This window comes from Petromyzon marinus, chromosome 2, assembly GCF_048934315.1.
Source record: "Petromyzon marinus isolate PM22_M1 ecotype Great Lakes invasive population chromosome 2, UKy_Petmar_22M1.pri1.0, whole genome shotgun sequence".
Lineage (NCBI taxonomy): Eukaryota > Metazoa > Chordata > Hyperoartia > Petromyzontiformes > Petromyzontidae > Petromyzon > Petromyzon marinus.
The window spans coordinates 3,286,002-3,303,749 of record NC_133668.1 but is presented as its reverse complement, the minus strand read 5'-3'; positions in this window follow the sequence as shown (position 1 = coordinate 3,303,749).

The window sequence follows — 17,748 nt, the reverse complement described above, 5'->3', positions numbered from 1 at the left end:
GGCTACGCCCATTTTTCAACCTTTAAAACAGTCTGCCTCAGCAGCTTTCCCCCTCTTTTTTCCTCCTCGTGATGACGACTGCTTGTGTTGTGATCGAAACGCCGGAGTTTTTGTTGTTATTTTTTTGTTATTTTCCTTGAACCTATCTACGTGACTTTACCGAAAGGCCCAAATAATCTTGATTTTAAGCTTTCGTGACTGCAGGAATCCATACTCGTTGATTCTTTCCGTGAAGTCACGAAGGTAGACAAATTATAGAATGCGACGTTTCTATAGCAACGCAAGCCACCGTCTTCAGGTTGCTTGTGTTGCGATAGAAACGTCGTGACTGTCTTCAGGTCGCTTGTGTTGCCATAGAAACGTCGTGACCGTCTTCAGGTCGCTTGTGTTGCCATAGAAACGTCGTGACCGTCTTCAGGTCGCTTGTGTTGCGATAGAAACGTCGTGACCGTCTTCAGGTCGCTTGTGTTGCCATAGAAACGTCGTGACCGTCTTCAGGTCACTTTTGTTGCGATGGAAACGTCGTGACCGTCTTCAGGTCGCTTGTGTTGCCATAGAAACGTCGTGACCGTCTTCAGGTCGCTTGTGTTGCCATAGAAACGTCGTGACCGTCTTCAGGTCGCTTGTGTTGCCATAGAAACGTCGTGACCGTCTTCAGGTCGCTTGTGTTGCCATAGAAACGTCGTGACCGTCTTCAGGTCGCTTGTGTTGCGATAGAAACGTCGTGACCGTCTTCAGGTCGTTTGTGTTGCCATAGAAATGTCGTGACCCTCTTCAGGTCGCTTGCGTTGCCATAGAAACGTCGTGACCGTCTTCAGGTCGCTTGTGTTGCCATAGAAACGTCGTGACGGTCTTCAGGTCGCTTGTGTTGCCATAGAAACGTCGTGACCCTCTTCAGGTCGCTTGTGTTGCCATAGAAACGTCGTGACCGTCTTCAGGTCGCTTGTGTTGCCATAGAAACGTCGTGACCGTCTTCAGGTCGCTTGTGTTGCGATGGAAACGTCGTGACCGTCTTCGGGTCGCTTGTGTTGCGATAGAAACGTCGTGACCGTCTTCAGGTCGCTTGTGTTGCCATAGAAACGTCGTGACCGTCTTCAGGTCGCTTGTGTTGCGATAGAAACGTCGTGACCATCTTCAGGTCGCTTATGTTGCCATAGAAACGTCGTGACCGTCTTCAGGTCGCTTGTGTTGCCATAGAAACGTCGTGACCGTCTTCAGGTCGCTTGTGTTGCCATAGAAACGTCGTGACCGTCTTCAGGTCGCTTGTGTTGCGATAGAAACGTCGTGACCGTCTTCAGGTCGCTTGTGTTGCCATAGAAACGTCGTGACCGTCTTCAGGTCGCTTGTGTTGCCATAGAAACGTCGTGACCGTCTTCAGGTCGCTTGTGTTGCCATGGAAACGTCGTGACCGTCTTCAGGTCGCTTGTGTTGCCACAGAAACGTTGCGATCTATTATTTTTTTCTACCTACGTCACTTTACCGAAAGAGCCAAAGAGTACCCAAGAATATTGTCCAGACGAGACACACTGAGTGGTGGGGAATAACATCCACAGTGCGGGAACTTGCCCTAGAGGACAGCCACCGTGGATCCGGAGCGATCATGATACCGGCCCACGTGCAGAACGGTCGTAGATTGTTGCTGCATCACAAGACCACAAGACGCAGCCTTCTTTCGCGCTGTATGTACACAGCCGCCGCGCTAATCGGAGGTGCGTGTTGGTTTTCGTTCAGTGGCCGATAATTGCTTGCAAGAGCACGGGATGTATTAATATTGCGGGTTGCGTGAATGATTGGAATTTCGATTTAAAGCTTTCGTGACTGCAAGGATTCATCTTCTTTGGTTATTTCGGTAAAGTCACGCTGAATGAGAATAATATCATAAATTAATAAAATAAAATAACACAATAAAATTCTCACGACGTTTCGGCCACAACACAAGCGGCCTTCTTCAGGTGAAAGGAACAGACCCGTCGCTTGTGTTGTGGCCGAAACGTCGTGAGATTTTTATTGTGTTATTTTATTTTATTCATTTATTATTTTATTCTCATTCTACGTGACATTACCGAAAGAACCAAATAAAATTATTGAAATGTGTGTGTGTGCATTACAGGAAGAAGTCCCGTTGGTGGTCTGTTTTGCCGAAGCATTACTCAGAGAGTTTCTTTGTCAGCCTTTTATTGAATCCCGTTGGCTCAGCAGGGCGGATACGTATTCAGAAAAGTAACACCGAATCTGTATTGCTGCGGCTTTTTTATTGTTATAATTGTGAACGGGTCGTCTTAATCCCTTAGCATATCTGAAAAGAACAGTTAAGAAAGTTCGTTTTAGATTTAAAGCTTTCGTGACTGCAAGGATCCATTCTCTTTGGTTCTATTCGGTAAAGTCACGCGGTCTGAGCGTGGCTGTGTTCCACTCCAGCGCTGTCCTCGAGACAGCCTGATCCCTTCACCTGATGAAGGCCGCTTGTGTTGTGGCCGAAACGTCGTGATTTTTTGTTGTTTTATCTTTTACCTACGTGACTTTACCGAATAGAACCAAAGAGTAAAGTTCGTTTTGTTGCGCGGGGTTTTTTTTTCCATTAAACTTAAATTGAAGGTCCCCCGTTTGTGCAGTGAAAACAAATACAACGCTTCAAGTGCTCACTGCGTTTTGTCTCAAAAGCAAGGGTTCGAATTTCTCAAGTATCGGCGGCAAAAAATACAAATTTAGCAAGACTTTATCGTACCCCATCACAGCATACAATGCGCTCCAGGTAATTGACGGGGCTGCTAAAGTGGGATATATAATTGTAAACATTTCACTTGAGCGGAGCTGTAGCCTCGACCGCCAACCAAATAAAATCCACTGCTGGGTTACGGCTTTCCAACCCCCTTGTCGGCCTTTGGTGGTTGTTTGACCATACTTCACCACGCCGGGGGGGAGATAGAGCCTAAGGGGAACCGGTTCAGATATCCCCCCGCGCCTTTCTGCCAGAAAGGTCCCACGAATAAATGTGAAACTGTATCTGGCATTGTCCCTCCTCCTCCCCTCCTCCTCCTCCCACGCCCCCCTGATGTTATCCTCGGTTTGGGATTGAACTGAGGGTTGGCCGGGTGCATGGTGCCAGGAACGCGGACGATAGCTTCGCCACTTTGGTGGGTTTCAGTGGGCGAGTTCTGCGGGGCATTGTCTGTGTGTTTGGAGACATGAGCTGTTTTTTTTTCTTTTTAAAATTGTGTCTTTAAAAAATGGTTTGGTCTTCATTTGTGTGGTCGATGTTTGCAGCATTTCTATCTCATCGTTTTGTGTTGCGGACGGGAAAGCGCACTTATCGGCGACGAACGTGACATCATCCTGGGCTGCCTCCTCCTTCTCATAGATGTGAGCCTTCAGTTGCGTCGGCATTCATTTATGATTCATTAATAACGTTTTATAATAGCTTGTGATATCAGTGATTCCCACTTAAACTTAATGCTACTTTTCAAATATTGCACACACGCCACGTTCGTATCAGTTCCGTGGTTTATCACGCTGCAGGATGAACCCGGTGAACGTCAGTGGCAAGTGATGTGTGATCCGATCCTGAGCCTTCTAATCACCAGCATGCGGTGTGACGATGGTCAAGTATGGCCATAGTACGATCTTCTGGGTCACCTGATGATGCTGGCTGTGATTCCCAGTAAAAAAAATGTTTGTACGTAGCAGTCAAATGTTGCACGCGTTGCCTTTGAGCACAACACCAGTTTGGCTGAAGGCAAACATCAATCGACATGTCTCGTCCAAGAGACAACTTGATCCGTTCGGCTGTGTCGCGTTGTTTGAGGCTGTACGACTGAAGCGAACCGACCCAGAGCACAATGACCATCCATAATATTGGTCGTGAAAGCCTACGTGTGAAACAATGACAATTGGTCCCGCAAACCAACAAAAAAAACCCCGCAAACAGCCCACATCAGCGACACGGCGCCTCGTGGTCCGCACCCAACTGTTCGTTGACGCACGGCTGAAAATGATCGTTTATTGTTATTATTAATGCTGATTTAAATATAAAGTGTTGAATTTTTATGCGCGTGTGTTTCTGTCACCTGCGATGCTTTGCCGTCCGTGACACTTACAGCGCTGGCTCTGTGGCGAAACAAAACCTTCAATTAACCCGAGGCTGCTTCATAAATCACCTCTGACGCGTGCTGACGGCTGCAGCGAGGTGCCGCGTCATCCGCTGCCGTCTTCAGCGCGCTGCGGCGGTGCCCGGCGTCAACCCCCAGGCTGGGCCCTGTCTCAAAGCGCCCCGTGATGGGCCACTGACTGCTGTCTCTACTAGCCTCGGTGTGGGTTTTGTGTCTGTGGTTGAGTTGGTAAATGACATCTCCGCCGGTCTTGAGCAGCACGCCCCCTATGTCAGGGGGATAGCAAGAGCCATTTTTTTGGTTCGAATTCGCTAAACAAATTCAATATTTCAAGAGCGGCAAGTGCACGCGAATGCGAGACGCTGGTCCTCAATAAAAAACGTCGCCAAGCAGTCCTTTAAAGGGGCCGAGCGCGGCTCCAGAACCGCAGGTTGCCGACCCCTGCCCTAGGGCAACTCGGGATTAAATGAGTACCTGGTGTGGAATATAAACATGAGCCCTGAGGAGACAAATGAGACTAGGCATCGTGCTGGCCACACCACCACCAACGTAGTGCTATGCCGACTTTCGTAGCCTTTTGCTTACAGCACTTGGCCCCAACCGTCTATGTAGGCTACGCTGGGGATGTCTTTGTCTTGGTTTCGGCCCGTGTGAATCACAGAGTGGTGAAATCCACTCAAAAGTTTTCAATTATCCTCGCGTCACCTTTCTAATAACAATAATTATTGTTATTATTCTACACGTGGTCGCGTGCCGCAGTGGTTAGAGGCACACAACGCAAGGTTGTGAGATCAAATCTCAGTCAAGGGTCATCTCGGCCCATCATCCTTTTCAGGGATGATAAAAATGAGTACTATTTTGTGGGCATTTGGACAATCACTCCTGTCAGAGGAATGTGGAGTGTATATTTTTGACTAAGGGCAGGACAGAGGAGAGTGAGAAAAACCTCTTTAACGTTCAGATTTTTTTAGTTGAAAAGTTACATCAATGAATTATACTTTTTTTGTAATGAAATACAGATGACAAACAAAATCCTGTTTTAATTTTTGTTATCACGTTTTGGTTACAAATATTTTTGTTTAAACTGGCATTTGGCATACACAACTGGCAAGTTGATGGCGCACTCCTGCAAAATGCCGCAGCATCCTAAGCCTCAACTTCGCCACAGACGACAACCGCTGGGCAATGTTCTGCAAATAAAAATCACCAGGCAGCTATTTGTTGTTGAGCCATTGGCTCCAGAGACAAAGTGGCCGAGCGATGTACGCTCCAAACCCGCTTGGCCATCCAGATCCAATAAACGAATCATTGTTTATGTATTGATTAAAGCAGGAACATCTGTGTTGATAATCCAAACATGCGGGTGGGGTGGGGCGGGGGAGGGGGGCACTTTTCCATAGATTATTTCACGCGGCACACTGCCGCATAATGGTTCTGCATGATCACCCCCTTAGAACACGGTAAATACATTGACTGCACACGATGGACACCAATTAATATTTGTGGTACGATGTGTTTTTTTCAACCCTTAATTTATCCCTAATTAAGCGGCTTTGGCTTGCGCCGATGGGTAATGAGAAGCTGGGGACACGGTCGGCGTCATGCAGAACAGACTGTCTTCAGACACCCCTAATTACAACAACAACAACAAAAGAGTTCAAACATTTCATTTAATTTGTGTGCGCTCGGGTTTGAGGAGCGACGTTACTGGGGTAATGGTTTGAAAGAGCAATAATAATTATAACGAACGGCCTTTTCACTATTCCACTCACTATCTGATTAAGGCCTTCGCATGCCGTGTCGGTCGTGGTGAAGGGGGGGGGACTATTTGGACGATACTATTTGGACGATACTATTTGGACGATACTATTTGGACGATACTATTTGGACGATACTATTTGGACGATACTATTGGGACGATACTTCGAGATGTGGTCAGGAATTGAACCAAGGTTCGGCCAGTTTTATGGCAGTTACGATTTTTTTGTATTAGAGCTGTAAATTAAATTTAATTAAAGGAGGACATTCATGAGATTCTTCAATAATCCACATTTTATTGTAATCGTGTGACATTCATGGAACACGGGTTTTTTTTAATCCCCCCCCTCCTCCTTCCTTTCGTAAATACTTCAGATGCAAACTTCCACCACCGGGGGAAACCCGGGTGTGGTGGCCGTGGCTGCACCTGATCAAGCAACTGTGCAGGCAGCAGCGATGGTCGGTCTTGTTTGGGCCCTTCCCCGCACCTCCGATTAGCGCGGTTGGCTACGTACGGTGCGAATTAAGTTCAACATTCACACACACGCGTGTTTTATATTTTTTTTTGCTCGTGACGATATGCGTGGAGTTTCCTTGCACGGACGTCACCCATTTAAAAGAATATACATCAGGGAAGCGGATGACCTCGTTCGTCCTCCGATTCGTGAATTGTTACGATTAACGTCGCGCGGCAGCTGATAGGAGCACAGCAATGAGGTGGCGAGGGCCAGGAGACGCGACGGGAGCGCGTGTCTTCGCTGCGCATCTCCAGGTGTCTACATTGTCACATTTCAGTAACGGCAATCCAAGCGCCGAGCGGTGCATTTTGCGTCCAGAGTGGCAAACATCGTGATGGCAGCAATGAAACAGCCTCGCTCCGAACATGTGACCTGACTGACCGCTTGGAATGTATGTGTGTGTGTACCGTACATTGAACTTCTTTCGCACCGTACGTAGCCATCCGTGCTAATCTGAGGTGCGGGGGAAGGACTAAATATAGCGTAAGTTTGTGCTTGATTAAAAGGTGAACATTGCTAGGATATGATGAAGAGGAACAAGGCTGATTATTACACGTGGAGTGATGAATTCCACATATATATTAATAACAGAAAAATATTATTGAAATGTAGCTGTTTCCATGCGTTCTTTGTATTGTGTATTGGAGCTGTGCGCCGTGCCGGCCTTCATAGGTGCTACTCACTAACAGCACTTGCCCCAACAGTCTGTGAAGACTATACGGGGATTGTTGTTAAGAGCTGTGGGACAGTGGTAAGACCACTGGAAAGCCAGCAACCTAAGTTGAATTCCTGGCCACGGCTAACATGAGTGGAAAACGATATCCGAACGGGTTCTAAGCCTGGGCTTCCCTTACAGTGACTCAGCCTTACATGAATACAGTACCAGGTGTAGCGGTTAGCACCTTGCGCTGCAAACCCGGCCACCCGAGTTCGATTCCCGCTCACGGCCAACTCCAGTGACGATTGTCTTAACCGGTCCAAGGCCTCCCCTAGGTCGACTGGGCCTAAAACGAGCACCTGGTGCGGTGTGCTAAAACATCGCCACTTGGGGAGACAAAGGCGGTCGGGCATGGTGCTGGCCACCCACCCCCCTCGTGTGCCGTGCCGTCCTTCATAGGTGCTCGCTAACAGCGCTTGCCCCAACAGCCTGTTCGGGTGGTTCGCATGCATACACAAGAGCCTCGGGGTCATTGTCGGCGAACACTATTTTCTTCGCTTCGCTCGACAACTTCAGACTGCCGTCGCGATGGGAGATGGCAAGAGGAGCCCAATTAAAGCGCATTTGTCGAGAATCCATCTCAATAGGCAGTTTCATTCACACCGCTGACTGCCCTCCTTCATTTTTCCTACCCGACCTGTCTGACGGATGCGACCTTTGGGGATCCTCCTGGCTGGCATTGCGCTAAACGGAGGCTCCCTTTGTCAAGGAACTCGTCCCAGATATCGTCTGCCACACAGACCGTTGTTTGACGCACGATCGCTGCCTGTTGACTTTAATAATGCCACGGAATTAGCAATGTCAAAGGCACAAAGATGATATGTTTAAAAAAAACCCCGCCACTTTTTCCAGATTTTTTTGCCGTGGTTTTCACACCTGATGATGACTGCTTGTGTTGCAGTCGAAACGTCGTGAGAATTTTATTGTTTTATATTTTTATTATTTTATTGTTTCCCTTCCACGTGACTTTACCGAAAGACCCAAGAATATGTTAGAATCAGTATATGTATTGACACAGGAGGAATTCGACGAGCTATAAAGCCATATTTCACAGATGTCCAGTCGACATATAGAGCACAGAAATATGAGCATTTATTCTCCCTCCGTTGACGCGGCTAGCAAACAACACACGTGTTTTTTTTTTTTAACGAGGATAAATAAATTTCCGTTCACACGTAAATTCAATACGAGACAATTAACAGGGTGACTTCATGCTAAGCCCTCGATTGCTCCCTAGGATCGCCATTTCCAGTGGAACCCTCTGGCTGTGTCGGTCTTCTTCATCCGTACGGCTGCTGATGTAGATGCGGAGCGACAGACTACAATGTCCCATTCAGGTGGTCGAGCCCAGATCGACCGCGTCAGGAGGAGCAGTGGAGCGGTGTATCATTGTCGCTGTGATGTCTCCTTGGTATTTGTGGATGTGGCATTACGCCGTCATACGATGTACGGGTCTGTTCTGGACGGCCCACAGCCGCACGCTGGAGAGTTTCTCATTTTTACATTTGTGCGTCAGGTTATCCGCATCTGCCATGGTTTGTGCAGTGGATGCCCTTGAGGGTGCGACGTGAGCTTCGTGGAAGGTCAAGCCCAGGGATCTTCGGTGTTTTGTTTCGTGCGTTATTTTGAACTTCATTCAGATCTCCAAGCTGTCGGTAAAAGATGACAACTCTGTAAATGGGAAAACGAGGTTAATTTTATATACGTGGGCTTTCACGACCAATGTGATGATTCGTAGTGGGTTTCTTTCCGGTTATATCGACGTGTCGGTATGAATATCCATATATTTTTTGTTACTATAACCCTCCGGCACCCTATTGAGGTAATCAAATTAAGTTGTCACGTCATGGGCAAATGAGCCAGTTTATTTGGTTTATGAACAAAAGCGCCTTTTGGCGTCCTCTGGTCTAACACCGTTTGAGAGGAGGCTCAAAAGAAAGCTGTCTCTGGTGTGGACCAATCAGTTTCAAGGACAATGCATGGATTATCAGAGTATGTTTATTGTTTGCATTCTGACCACAAGCATTGTGGTTAATGCAGACATGATTCCTTGTAAAAGGTTTCAGTTTGGCGTTTTAACATGTTAACACAACTGTTTTGTTGCCAGAAAAAAAAGGGGAAAAACCTATTATCAAAAAGCAGGAATGTTGAAGGCAAGCAACATTCTTTGACAATCGTCGACGTATTTTATCTGCACGTGTGTTTTATGTTCGTAAATAAAGTTGTCAACAACTTTGCTCAGTGCTCAACATTCCTTCTTTGCTTATAAAGCACAAGCTTATTGGCAACGTTTGCCCAATTTTATTGGGCTCTGCTGGATGGTTGGAGGAATGGGGTAACACCGTTGACACGATACCGACACGAGCCGAGCCTAAAGAAAACTTAATTGGCGAAATGAGGCAATAATGCAAAACATAAATCATGTTCTCTGTGCAGCTGACATATCTGTGCTGCCGGGCAAAGCAGAAAATAACCTCAATTCTGCGTAAAATCTGCGGTCCTTCTCTCTCTGGCGTTAACTACTTTTCCTGTGTGACCTCAAGTGCAATCCGTCAGCGTTGTTCGGCTTAAGTTTAATTGCACGCACACAAATCGAATAAAGTGATTTATGTATGCGTGGTGTAATTACAATAATACGTTTGGCAACACAATTATTTAGTGCCTCGGATTTTAATAAACATGACAAATAGAGATGCTAGGCTGGAGCGTCGATGTTAATGAACACAACGACTTACCATTTGCGTGCTCACTGCTGTCGGTTAAGAGATGTTGATGTGAAGGAGATGGGAGTACATATGGCACATCCCATTCGAAATGCACTCGAAAGCATCTAGGGCACATTAAGGGCTGCTACTTTCAGGGGGAGCTGAGCCATACGCACACAGCATGTTTCAATAAAATTCATGAAATATCGTTTGCTCCATTTTTTTACATTTAATTTCATTGTAATAGTAGAACTTTAAATTTACATCTCATTATATTATATTTGGCCAGGTGGCTCAGCGGGATAGCGAGTGGCTAGACATTATCGAGTTCAAATCCTAGTTGCGTTTTTTTGACTCTGCCCATCATCCCTCCGGGGTTGACAAAATTTTTTGTACCGCTTTGCCGTGAAGTCAACAGCGGTTGTCCTAATGGAGAGGCTCACCCCCCACCCCCACCACCCCCACCATGGGACTTGCGGAATTCCCACCACTGGCTCGGAGGCTGTAAAGCAGGAGGTGAGCACCGCCCCGACGCTCATTTGAGCCGGAGATCGCTTCCACTTTGACCACTTCACCTCTGGCGCCATGCGCGTGTGTACGTGAGACGCGCGTGGGGTGACCGCAGTCATGCGCTACCTCCCACTGTGGCCGCCGCTCTTTACCTTGCATGGCGAACAAACCCACCAAGATTAAGCGGCTGTATAATTAATTGCGAAGTGGTCAAAGCTCGCGTAGCGTTACGGTCTCCTCGGGAAACGGCGTCTTTGGAGGGTTTGTGCGGTCCTGGTTTTTTTGGTTTCATTTTGAATCGCGGACCCCTGAATGTGAACTCTTTCGCGAATTGCCGGGGAGGATGACTTATCACACCTCGAATTAAAATCTTAACACATTTATCACAAACAACTACTGTTTTTACAAAATGTTACATATCGATGGCTCAATGTATTATGCATGTGTGAATGTAGTATACGCGCAAAATAACGGATGCTGCGTCTGTTCACAGTTGTAATGAAAACACGAGGTCAAAATACATTATTCACTCTGTGACCATTTTTATTTTTCCACGTTTGACGGAAGAATTTCTTTTGTTCTACATTAATGAATGACTGCATGCAGTAGTAGCTTGAGAAATACCGAGGGAGGCATCACTTTGGTACAAATACATTCAAGATACAGTCTCACAAAAAAGGTGATTTTTTTTAAAGGTATAATGGGTTTCTTTTAAAAAATTCATGACACGGCACTAATGCTTTCTTGCGGGGTAAAGTGTTACTCCTGAAAGTCTGCTGCTGCTGTGCTTCTCCTCCCGCTGTTTGTACGTATGGCTCTCCAGCAGATCGGAAGGAACACTCAGAGACCTTTGAGGTCATGTATTTGAAGTCATACCTCTATGGCATTTCTGGGCATTCATGTTATGGCTTTAAGTTTAGCCTGTGACAAAATCACTCCGCATGCCCCCAGTCATCGTCATGGGACTTGTTTGGGCATACTTCACCACAAACTTCACCACACACTTCACCACATACTGAACCACGTACTGCACCACGTACTGCACCACACACTTCACGTACTTCACCACATACTGCTCCACACACTTCACCACACACTTCACCACACACTTCACCACACACTTCACTACACACTTCATCACATACTTCACCACATACTGTACCACGTACTTCACCACATACTTCATCACATACTTCACCACATACTGTACCACGTACTTCACCACTCGCTTCACCACACACTTCACCACATACTTCACCACATACTTCACCACATACTTCACCACACACTTCACCACATACTTCACCACACACTTCACCACATACTTCACCACATACTTCATCACATACTTCACCACGTACTTCACCACACACTTCACCACATACTGTACCACGTAATTCACCACATACTTCACCACATACTGCACCACACACTTCACCACATACTTTACCACACACTTCACTACATACTTCATCACATACTTCACCACATACTTCACCACACACTTCACCACATACTTCACCACACACTTCACCACATACTTCACCACATACTTCACCACATACTGCACCACACACTTCACCACATACTTCACCACACACTTCACTACATACTTCATCACATACTTCATCACATACTTCACCACATATGTACCACGTACTTCACCACATACTTCACCACATACTTCACCACATACTGTACCACATACTTCACGTACTTCACCACACACTTCACTACATACGTCATCACATACTTCACCACGTACTTCACCACGGTGGTCACTGTAAGCTGGCCCAGGAGACGCTGAGACATCAGTCGCAATCGAGGTGAGCACTGTGTTTGTTGTTAGCTGTGGTCGGTAGTCAAACTCGGGTCAATCGCGCTTTTAGGGAAATGCACTCGACACTACCGCTTCCAAAAATGAACAAAATGAAAAGTTGGGAAGGAAGAACTGCATGTAAAATAACAGCCGAGTAGAGGTGTCCATTAAATATAATGTAAACAATTTGTGACGAATCATTTTTTGTTTATTTTATCAGGTAAGGCTCCACTGAGATATATAGCTCTTTTTCAGAAGCGATCTGGCCACAAAAAAGAAACGACAGCTCAACGAAATGGCTTATTGCGTGAAAGTTTATAGCAGCCAATTACTCTCGAATGCACGTTTATAAATGTGGAGGGAAAAATAGGAGGAACCCGGAGAAAAACCCACGCGACCACGTGGAGAGAGACACGCAAACTCCAAATATACAGCAGCAGCAGCAGGCGTCAGGGATCGAACCCACGACCTCCTGCATACCGGGCGAGGCAGTTACCATCTCGTCACCACTGCGGTGCCCGTTTCAGTGACAGCATGCACAAAGGGGCCGCATGCTTTCAGCTAATTGAAAAATGCGAGCATTATATCCACGTTAGAGCCGTGCATTTAATAAGCTTTTGGTAATTACTCTGCAGCATACTTTGCTATTTTTTTTTTATATATCGTGGTTGTGTGTTTTGAAATGCTACGAGTCTCATCCAACGGTGTTATTGCATGTCGCTTGAGCACAAGTCTCTGTGTTCGAAATCAACGGGTCCATTTAAAGTAAAACACGCTTTGTATGTCCGTATATAACAGTGATTCATGGGCAGTCACTGTGAACTTAAGAATGCTTTCGCTTTCACTTCCAGCGGTGATTTATGGAGGAACATATTGAACATAGGAACGCTTTTCCCGATGACCTATTGCAATGATTGGAAAGTGAACATTTTCGACCTAAGAGCGCTTCGTTTTTCCACCTACACACCAGCGATTGGGTATTGTTTATACTACTTTTGAAAATCATCATCCGCGTTCTAGCCACTGCTGCATAAAGGCCTCCCACCGTATGTCGGTTGCCATCTGTCATGGGCCTGCAATGCCACAATCCATTTCAATCATGCACGTGACACGTTTTCATTACCCAGACTCCTCAGTGGGAGGCCCCTTGGGCGCTCCTTCGACTGCCATTCCGTAACCAGTCTCATCCATCAGCCGTCACTGCCTTTCAGCGATCTTCTCCGACCCATGCATTTCTATTTCCATCTCTCGACGTAAATTCCAGCAATCATCTTCCCATGCTTCTCTTTTTGTACTCTTCAGATAATATATGATTACAAACAAAAAGTTGTGTTATTGTCACTGCTAACACATTCAAGAGCATGGTGGAGGCAGTACAAAGCATCTCACAATGCTGGCGTTTATTACATCTTGAACCAATTTCACAACCTTGAGAGTCTTTCCAGGAGGCCCGTGAAAGCGATGCCCCATATACTGTAGCTCTTTCAAAGTTGCAGCCCGCATGCGAGGAATACCAATGTGAGTTGCAACTGCTTAAGCCTGCGCGCACGGGATGGATGCACTGCTTGACAATGACTTCTACGAGCAATGCTCTTGCAAGAGGTGTGTTGTTTTTTACCAACACCGCCGGAGCTAGGATTTAGTTGCAAATTACATTTGTTGGACGCGTGCTCTTTGTTTTCGAATTGATGCTGAACAAAGTTTAATTTCACAGGTCGGTAAAAAATGAAAGAAAGTCCAGTACAAAGGATACTTGATAACAAATTCTGGCTTTGAAGTTGCGGGGCAGCTCTTGCAGCAATAGGCAATCACATATCTTATTCTCTTTGGTTCTATTCGGTAAAGTCACGTAGGTAAAAAATAAAACAACGTGACTTTACCGAATAGAACCAAAGAGAACCAAAGAGTATGGATCCTTGCAGTTACGAAAGCTTCAAATCTAAAATATCTTATTCTTTATTAACCATTGTACTAGTACCTTCAATACACACGTGTAATCAGGTTTCCCACCTAATTGCAGTGGGAGGTATAGGACCCCGCAGATGTATTAAGAAAGTGCTCTGTGAACCAAACCTGAAAATTACCGCATTGAATACGATGTTTTTTTTTTAAATATGTGCAGTCATTAGTCACTGGGCTTCAGGACCATCAATATGGTAATGCTTTGAGAAACCTGTTTAAAGTACGGGTGTCTGCAATGATTGGAATCCTGGCTCTCGCCTATACGGTTTGAGCCATGTAGAAGTCACGAGGCTACCTCCGACTGCAATTATTTGTTCCTTACGTTAATACTTCTCTATTTGTGCAAATAATTGTGCCATTATCATGGGACCTTTTTTGCCAGCATCGAAGTATGAAAAATGAGAGTAGGTTTCACCCTTTCTGGCAATAAAACAGGAGGTGTTAAGATGTTCAAACACCAAACATAAACCTTGTGCAAGGAATCGAGTCTACATTAACCGCACACAGTACTTGTGGTGAACATGCAAACAAACACGCTCTCATAATTACATATGGCATTGTCTTTGATTGGCCTACACCAGAGACAGCCTTCTTTATGTCCTTGTCTCACCAGTGTCAGACCAAAGAATGCCAGATGGTGTTTGCATGTTCACCACAAGCACTGTGTGTGGTTAATGTAGACTCGATTCCTTGCAAAAGGTATCCTATTTGGTGTTTGAGCATCTCAACGCCTGTTTTATTACCAGAAAGGGTAGAACCTCGTTTTATTCTGTGGTTCTTTCAGTAAAGTCACGTAGAATGAAAATAAATTAAATAATAGAGTACGACGTTTCGATTGCAACACAAGCAACCGTCATCAGGTAGAACTAAATTTGAGAGACCAAACACACCCAACAAATGACTCAGGAGAGAGTCCCTCACCACAGAGATCACACGAGATGGCAGTAGACCCCGCTCCAACTCCAGCTACTGCCATGGAGACTGAGGCTCAGCCAGCCACCCAGCCGTCATTGACAGCCGGACCTTTGAAGAGAAAATGTATAGAGAATTCAGCTTCATTATCTCCAGAGTCAAGTGGGGATGAGGTCGGTCCTTTTAAAGATCTCCCAAAGTTGGAGTCGGACATCGCACCCACGCCTGGGGGAGATACGGGGAGGACTGGTGGCAAAGATGGGTTTTTTGCCATCCCAGATGCCCCTAGAGGTGGAACACGCACAGGGAAGAAACCCCGTGCAGAAACCAAGACCAAGTGCAGGACACCTGCAGAAAATCTGGAGCCTGCAAAAGAAGCGGAGGAAAACGCAATCTATGAAGCGGCAAAGGAAACAAGTGAAGAGGGTCGCACTTCAGATCTCAACGATGCACCCATTGAGGCAGCCGTGGGCTCCCAGGAAACGCGAGCAGCCGAGAGCACAGAGGAGCCCAAACAGGACCCAACTGACCAAACTGCGGGAGGTGACCAAGACAAGGACAATGGAGGGCCGTCTATGGAGGGGCAAGTGGCATCACCCAATAAAGCACCGACAGAGGATACCACGACGACTGAAAATCCTCAAAGTCTCGGGGCTGAGGAGGGAAGCCAAGAAGAGGAGGTGGAAGAAACCCTCACCACAGGAAGTGGGGTGAGCCTGACTGAAGGGGCACCAATATTCTCACAGTCGGAGTTGTGGAACTATTTAGATGGAGTACATGGTTCAGAAGAAAGAGTGACTGCAGCTCTATCAAGGTGGCAAAATGTGTAGGCAATTAAAGCCTCCCTACTCCATGTTGAGCAGGACTTCAAGTGACAGGGAAAATCGTCATTTGGAAAGGAAAGGATCAGGTACTTCCTGAGCTAAATAAATATGTGGAAAGAAAACACACTTGGCAACAACTACACTGACAAATAATGCTGCGGATAGCCGCAATTAAAATAAATGGGTGGAGAGGTGCACTCAAGAGACACTTTGTGCTGTCTCTCATTTAAAAAAAAACACAAAGCCTTGGTGATCTTTGTGCAGGAGACGCATCTTACAACCAGCGAGGAAAATGAATGGGAAACAGAATGGAAAGGTGATTTGTTTTTCAGTCACCTTTCTCATTATTCTTCAGGGGTGGCAACGTTATATGCACCACGGTTTACACCCACAATAGTTAACCAAGTTTGAGGTAGTACCAGGAAGAGCCCTCAACGTAACGATCAAACTTAATGACATTTCTGTCCACCTCATAAACATCTACAGTATACAACCATCAATGAAACGGAACAACTGAATTTTTTTCAATGTGTTTCAGAACTATCTCAAAAACATCCCAAATGACGGGTGTCTGATTTTTGGAGGAGATTTCAACTGTGCACTCGATGTCCTCGACCGCACTGGCACCGAGCAGTCCAAAAGCGGTGTCCTGAACACCTTGCGGCACGTGCTCCACACGTACAGTCTGGTAGACGTGTAGCAGACGAAACATCCAAAGCAGCAAGGTTTCACCTTCACAAGAACCCGAGCTGACAGGACACTGTCGCACTCAAGGATTGACTGTTTTACATCTCAAAAGATCTTTAAAATAGTGCAGTGTCGTCCAGTATTCAGGCAGCATTACTGGCCGATCATCACCTTATACTACTTCAAATGAAAGTACAAGGGGATCGGCATACTGGCATTTCAATAATGCCCTTTTGCAAGACACCACCTTAACTGATCTTTTTGGGGTTTTCTGGGTGGAGTGGTAGGGAAAGAAAGATCGGTTTAATAACCTCGCACAATGGTGGGACAGGGAAAGTACACATCAAAAGACTATGTCAGGTATATGCCTGGGGAAACACAAAAATATTGACCAAGAAATTAGTGAGCTCGCGAATGGTCCACAATTTAGAACAAAGGCGGAAGATTGGAGACGATCCAGGCCTACTGCAGGAATATGTGGAGACCCTAGAATGTCTTAAAGGGTTGCAGAAAGAAAAGGCAAAATGGGCATTTGTACGCTCTCGTTTTAAAGATGCCCTTGATATGGACTCCAGCTTTACACTATTCTTCTCATTAGGGAAGCAGAATGGTGGACGCAAAGCCATGGAGCATTTATTTGATGACAAGGGGGTCCTTGTTTCTAATAATAATCAAATAGCTACAACAGTAGCACAGTACTCTTTGGTTCTATTGGGTAAAGTCACGTAGGTGAAAATAAAATAACAAAAAAATCACGACGTTTCGGCCACAACACAAGCCCCCTTCATCAGGTGAAGGGACGAGACTGTCTGGAGGACAGCGCTGAAGTGGAAGAAGCCACGCTTAGATCACGACCTTTAAGCTGCGTGAGAAGAAAAAGACCAAGCGCCTTGACAAAGGAATTAGCATATAATTTAGCATTGAAATGGCTCATTGAAATAGCTAAGTTAAAGTATACACATCCGCAGCGCTGTCCTCCAGACAGTCTCGTCCCTTCACCTGATGAAGGCCGCTTGTGTTGTGGCCGAAACGTCGTGATTTTTTTTGTTATTTTATTTTCACCTACGTGACTTTACCCAATAGAACCAAAGAGTATGGATCCTAGCAGTCACGAAAGCTTTAAATCTAGAATAGCACAGTACTATGGAAATCTCTTCTCTCCGGAACATATATCCACAGTGGCCCAGAATGAAATCTGTAAGGATCTGCCTACTTTGGGTGAGGACAGG